A 7,267-nucleotide genomic window follows, 5' to 3' on the forward strand; every position below is an offset into this window, starting at 1 on the left:
GAAAAACTTTAAAAAGTCAATAATCTGGAGAGTTTTTGTAAGATGTTTCTTCCATCAACCAACGAAGAAACACATTGGTACTTTCCCATGATGAGTGAGTGCTTCAGGATCTCTTGCACTTACATGTGCAGCAGAATACTGCAATGGAAAAATGCTGGGCCCCTAACCCAGAGGTAGGCAGATTGAAACTATCCTCTGCTATATGCATTTTTTTTTGTTCATTAAAGTAATCCAAAACTGGGATTGATATTTTTGCTCTTTTATTTTTACTTAAAGTACAATAACTTTTACCATTTTAATTTGTTTTAATAGTATATTGACAGTATTGTTTTCTTTCAAAAATCCACTTAATTTTCTTTACCCTATTATTAAAATGGTAATTGACAAAAACAAACTACATTGTCACCAGAAGAGCAATACAAAATGTACAAGTGATATATTAAAATCATCTTTCCAGCTTGAATTTCAATGATGCATTGGGGCAACGATTTTGTGAGAAACATCTTCACCCTTAAATAAAGATTTTCTTAATTCCTTACCTGTGTGCTAATTAGATATCACCTTGTTTTCACATTAAACAGACTTCCACATGCGAAAGCAGCAAGGATGCAGTGGCGTTAATGTTTCCTGGTGTCAACCTGTATTATTTCAGTAGACATTGAAATGAGGATGCATCTTGCTGCCTTTCCAATGAAGCAAGTTTAATTTAGTAATAGGTGAAAAACCATCCCTACAAAGGTGTTAATCAGAGACTTGGCTTTGTGGACACTTTTCAGAGAACAAATTTGTTAGCATAAAAATAAAGCCAGAAAATGAAGAGCTGTTTAATCACTCAATTGGATTTTTTTGCCAGCATATTTCTTTTTCTCTGCAACCCACTGCTAAATTGTGCTTCCTAGCTGTTTTTATAAAATCACTGAATCAAATCTAACTCTGATTACATCAGAGAAGGCCAGGTACCCTACACCATAACAGGGGGTTTGAAATTTTGACTTGTCTACATAAAGATCACCAAAATCTGATAACAAGGTCAATTACGTCCCTGGGTGGGATTGAACCACCAACCTTTTGGTTAATAGCCTTACACACTAACTGATTGCGCCACAGCGACACTTTGCAAAAGCATATACTGAAAAAGGCTATTAAGCATTCATCTAGAACGTTTCCTAGAAACATTTTAAAAAATCAATAATGTGGAGAGTTTTTGTAAGATGTTTCTTCCATCAACCAATGAAGAAACACATTGGTACTTTCCCATGATGAGTGAGTGCTTCAGGATCTCTTGCACTTACATGTGCAGCAGAGTACTGTAATGGAAGCATGCTGGGTCCATAACCAAGAGGTAGGCAGATTGAAACTATCCTCTGCTATATGCATTTTTTTTGTTAATTAAAGTAATCCAAAACTGGGATTGACATTTTTGCTCTTTTATTTTTACTAAAAGTACAATAACTTTTACCATTTTAATTTGTTTTAATAGTATATTGACAGTATTGTTTTCTTTCAAAAATTCACTTAATTTTCTTTTCTGTGTGCTAATTAGATATCACCTTGTTTTCACATTAAATAGACTTCCACATGAGAAAGCAGCAAGGATGCAGTGGCGTTAATGTTTCCTGGTGGTAGTGGGGGACTGTGTTTGTGCTTTCCTCTGGTCAGCTCTGGTAAAAGTCAGATTTCTTTGTCTCAGATCTTCCTCTAGCCTTGTTCTTCTTTCGAGAGTTCCCTTGTGCTGCCTCAGTTGGATCTCCTTCACTTGACAGGGGGGTACCCGAGCAGCGACCCTCCCAAGAACTAGCCCAACTCCTACTTACCTGCCAGGTGAGATACTATGATCATGAAGGTGCTTCTCCCAGGGCAAGGCTCACCCATTGCACTCTGGGTGTGCTGCTCCTGCGATTTCCCCAAATGTGGGAAACTTGACTGCATAATTTGTGTTTCCCCTGGTCGGCTCTCGTATAATTCTGATCTCTTTGTCTCAGGTCTCTCTCCAGCCTAGTTTGCTGTCTGTTTCCACTTCTCTTTTCTTAAACCGCTCCCTTCTATGCCCTTGCGCACCTTAATTAAATCTAACTCTGATTACGTCAGAGAAGGCCAGGTACCCTACACCATAAGAGGGGGTTTGAAATTTTGACTTGTCTACTTAAAGATCACCAAAATCTGATCACAAGGTCAATTACATCACTGGGTGGGAACCTTTTGGTTAATAGCCCATGTAAGTGCAAGAGATCCTGAAGCACTCACTCATCATGGGAAAGTACCAATGTGTTTCTTACAAAAATTCTCCAGATTATTGACTTTTTAAAGTTTTTCTAGGAAACGTTCTAGATGAATGCTTATTAGCCTTTGTCAGTATGTACTTTTGCAAAGTGTCGCTGTGGCGCAATCAGTTAGTGTGTATGGCTATTAACCTAAAGGTTGGTGATTCAATCCCACCCAGGGACGTAATTGACCTTGTTATCAGATTTTGGTGATCTTTAAGTAGACAAGTCAAAATTTCAAACCCCCTCTTATGGTGTAGGGTACCCGGCCTTCTCTGATGTAATCAGAGTTAGATTTGATTAAGTGATTTTATAAAAACAGCTAGGAAGAACAATTTAGCAGTGGGTTGCAGAGAAAAAAAATTATGCTGGCAGAAAAGTCCAATTGAGTGATTAAACAGCTCTTCATTTTCTGATTTTATGTTTATGCTAACAAATTTGCTCTCTGAAAAGTGTCCACAAAGCCAAGTCTCTGATTAACACCTTTGTAGGAATGGTTTTTCACCTATTACTGAATTAAACTTGCTTCATTGGAAAGGCAGCAAGATGCATCCTCATTTCAATGTCTACTGAAATAATACAGGTTGACACCAGGAAACATAAACGTCACTGCATCCTTGCTGCTTCCTCATGGGGAAGTCTGTTTAATGTGAAAACAAGGTGATATCTAATCAGCACACAGGTAAGGAATTAAGAAAATCTTTCTTTATGGGTGAAGATGTTTCTCACAAAATTGTTGCACCAAGGCATCATTGAAATTCAAGCTGGAAAGATGATTTTAATATAACACTTGTATATTTTGTACTGCTCTTCTGGTGACAATGTAGTTTGTTTTTGTCAATTACCATTTTAATAATAGGGTAAAGAAAATTAAGTGGATTTTTGAAAGAAAACAATACTGTCAATATACTATTAAAACAAATTAAAATGGTAAAAGTTATTGTACTTTAAGTAAAAATAAATGAGCAAAAATATCAATCCCAGTTTTGGATTACTTTAATTAACAAAAAACAATGCATATAGCAGAGGATAGTTTCAATCTGCCTACCTCTGGGTTATGGACCTAGCATGCTTCCATTACAGTACTCTGCTGCACATGTAAGTGCAAGAGATCCTGAAGCACTCACTCATCATGGGAAAGTACCAATGTGTTTCTTCATTGGTTGATGGAAGAAACATCTTACAAAAACTCTCCAGATTATTGACTTTTTAAAGTTTTTCTAGGAAACGTTCTAGATGAATGCTTATTAGCCTTTGTCAGTATGTACTTTCGCAAAGTGTCTCTGAGGCACAAACAGTTAGCGTGTTCAGTTGTTAACCAAAAGGTTGGTGGTTCAATCCCACCTAGGGACACAATTGACCTTGTTATCAGATTTTGGTGATCTTTAAGTAGACAAGTAAAAATTTCAAACCACCTCTTATGGTGTAGGGTACCTGGCCTTCTCTGATGTAATCAGAGTTAGATTTGAATCAGTGATTTTATAAAAAAAAACAGCCACGAAGCACAATTTAGCAGTGGGTTGCAGAGAAAAAGAAATATGCTGGCAGAAAAATCCAATTGAGTGATTAAACAGCTCTTCATTTTCTGGCTTTATTTTTATGCTAACAAATTTGTGCTCTGAAAAGTGTCCACAAAGCCAAGTATCTGATTAACACCTTTGTAGGGATGGTTTTTCACCTATTATTAAATTAAACTTGCTTCATTGGGAAGGCAGCAAGTGATGTCATCCAAGCAGTGGGTCAAAGTTGGCTTCAAACCTCGTCTGCTTATGAAAAGAGAAAAGGGGTATGCAGGGCATGGCGGCCTTTTGCGGTGCTTGGATGACCCCTAGTTCGCATTAAATAATGCAGTCGAGTTTCCCACATTTGGGGAAATCACAGGGGTCAGCATACCCAGAATGCAATGAATGAACCGCACCCTGGGAGAACAGTCTTCATGACCATGGTATCTCCTATGCAAAATAAGTATGATTTGGGATAGGGCTGGGGAGGGCCGCTGCTCAGGCACATCTCTGTCAAGTAAAGGAGATTCAACTGAGGCAGCACAAGGGAACTCTCATCTGGGGACAACAACTGCAGGGAGAACACATATTTTCAGATGAACATGGGAGGGCAGAAGGCTGCCTAATACTGAAGCACCCCCAAACAACAAACCAAATGCAACAACTAGTGCAAGCATTCCTGGGGGAAGGCCTGCAGCAGATGAATTTGCATATGGCGATGTCATCCAAGCAGTGGGTCAAAGTTGGCTTCAACCCTCGTCTGCATATGAAAAGAGAAAAGGGGCGTGCAGGGCATGGCGGCCTTTTGCGGCACTTGGATGACCCCTAGTTCGCATTAAACACCTCCACCCTCCGTCGGTGTGGGGCTCATGTTGGCTATGCCCCAGCCCCTGAAGGATTCAAGCTGATTTCTTGCAGCAGCTGGGCACTGTAACAGCTCCAGAGCTGCTCTGTAAGGCAAGTAAAAGGGTGTGGGCCCTGTAGCACTACCTGTAGTTTGCATTGTGCGAGACCCCTAGTTCGCATTAAACACCCCCACCCTCCTTCGGTGTGGGGCTCATGTTGGCCATGCCCCAGCCCCTGAAGCATTCACGCTGATTTCTTGCAGCAGCTGGGCACTGTAACAGCTCAAGAGCTGCTCTGTAAGGCAAGTAAAAGGGTGTGGGCCCTGCAGCACTACCTGTAGTTTGCATTGTGCATTGGAAGGCACAAAGTAAGCAGACGGGAGGAGAAGTCAGGATAGTGCACAAGGGTATAGACGGGAGGGGCTCAAGAAAAAAGAAGTGGAAACAGACAGCAAACTAGTCTTCCAATGCACAATGCAAACTACAGGTAGTGCTGCAGGGCCCACACCCTTTTACTTGCCTTACAGAGCAGCTCTGGAGCTGTTTAATCACTCAATTGGATTTTTCTGCCAGCATAATTTTTCTCTTACGTCCTAGAGGATGCTGGGGACTCCGTAAGGACCATGGGGGATAGACGGGCTCCGCAGGAGACATGGGCACTTTAAGAAAGACTTTAGATCTGGGTGTGCACTGGCTCCTCCCTCTATGCCCCTCCTCCAGACCTCAGTTTACTACTGTGCCCAGAGGAGACTGGGTGCTTTTCAGGGAGCTCTCCTGAGTTTCCTGACAGAAAGTATATTTGTTAGATTTTTTTATTTTCAGGGAGCCTGCTGGCAACAGACTCCCTGCATCGAGGGGCGGAGGGGAGAGATGCACACCTACTTCTGTGAGTTGATAGGCTCTGCTTCTTAGGCTACTGTACAGCATTAGCTCCAAAGGGATCGGTACGCAGGTCTCACCCTCGCCGTCCATCCCAGAGCCACGCCGCCGTCCCCCTCGCAGAGCCGGAAGATAGAAGCCGGGTGAGTATGAGAAGAAAAGAAGACTTCAGAGGCGGCGAAAGACGTCATGATCTTCACTGAGGTAACGCACAGCAGTAAAGCTGTGCTCCATTGCTCCCATACACCTCACACACGGCAGTCAGTGTAAGGGTGAAGGGCGCAGGGGGGACGCCCTGGGCAGCAATATAGACCTCTCTTTGGCAAAATAAATATATATGCAGCTAGGCACTGTATATATATATAAGAGCCCCCGCCATTTTTTTACTATATTTGAGCGGGACAGAAGCCCGTCGCTGAGGGGGTGGGGCTTCTCCCTCAGCACTCACCAGCGCCATTTTCTCCACAGCACCGTTGAGCGGAAACTCCATGGACTCTCCCCTGCTTATACCACGGTAGAAAGAGGGTCTTAAAGAAGAGGGGGCACATAATTAGGCGCATATATATATGGAAATACAGCGCTACTGGGTAAACATAAAATGATTGTGTTTTTTTCCTGGGTCATATAGCGCTGGGGTGTGTGCTGGCATACTTTCTCTCTCTGTCTCTCCAAAGGGCCTTGTTGGGGAACTGTCCTCAGATAAGAGGATTCCCTGAGTGTATGGTGTGTCGGTACACGTGTGTCGACATGTCTGAGGTAGAAGGCTCTCCTAGAGAGGAGCAGGAGCAAATTAATGTGGTGTCTCCATCGACAACGCCGACACCTGACTGGATGGATATGTGGAATGTTTTAAGTGCTAATGTAAACTTATTACACAAGAGATTAGACAAAGCTGAAGCTAGGGAACAGTCAGGGAGTCAACCCATGCCTGTCCCTATGTCGCAGGGACCTTCGGGGTCTCAAAAGCGCCCACTATCCCAAATAGTTGACACAGATACCGACACGGATTCTGACTCCAGTGTCGACTACGATGATGCAAAGTTACAACCAAAATTGGCTAAATGTATTCGATATATGATTATTGCAATAAAAGATGTTTTGCACATCACAGAGTCCCCTGTCCCTGACACGAGGGTACACATGTATAAGGGAAAGAAACCTGAGATAACCTTTCCCCCCTCACATGAGTTGAACGAATTATGTGAAAAAGCTTGGGAATCTCCAGACAAAAAGCTGCAGATTCCCAAAAGGATTCTTATGGCGTATCCTTTCCCGCCAATGGACAGGATACGGTGGGAATCCTCCCCTAGGGTGGATAAAGCATTGACACGCTTATCCAAAAAGGTAGCGCTGCCATCCCAGGATACGGCTACCATCAGGGACCCTGCTGACCGCAAGCAGGAGGTTACCCTAAAGTCCATTTACACACATTCTGGTACCTTACTCAGACCGGCAATTGCGTCGGCCGAGGTTGTAGCGCGGTGGCAGCATGGACAGATACCTTATCAGCAGAGATTGAGACCCTAGATAAGGATGCTATGTTATTGACCATAGGGCATATAAAAGATGCTGTCCTATATATGAGAGATGCTCAAAGTGACATTAGTCTACTGGGTTCTAGAATAAACGCTATGTCGATTTCTGCTAGACGAGTCCTATGGACCCGGCAATGGACAGGTGATGCCGACTCAAAAAGGCATATGGAGGTTTTACCTTACAGGGGTGAGGAATTGTTTGGGGAAGGTCTCTCGGACCTTGTCTCCACAGCTACAGCTGGTAA

At 42.7% G+C, this 7,267-nt stretch overlaps 2 pseudogenes; one reads left to right on the forward strand and one right to left on the reverse strand.

The window, feature by feature from the left end:
- The first annotated feature begins 1,806 nt into the window (after positions 1 to 1,806).
- Positions 1,807 to 1,948, forward strand: LOC135015242 (U1 spliceosomal RNA; annotated as a pseudogene).
- Positions 1,949 to 4,051: 2,103 nt separating this feature from the next.
- Positions 4,052 to 4,230, reverse strand: LOC135015422 (U1 spliceosomal RNA; annotated as a pseudogene).
- Between the last annotated feature and the right edge of the window lie 3,037 nt (positions 4,231 to 7,267).

The sequence above is a fragment of the Pseudophryne corroboree genome, unplaced genomic scaffold (assembly GCF_028390025.1).
Source record: "Pseudophryne corroboree isolate aPseCor3 unplaced genomic scaffold, aPseCor3.hap2 scaffold_294, whole genome shotgun sequence".
NCBI classification, from domain to species: domain Eukaryota; kingdom Metazoa; phylum Chordata; class Amphibia; order Anura; family Myobatrachidae; genus Pseudophryne; species Pseudophryne corroboree.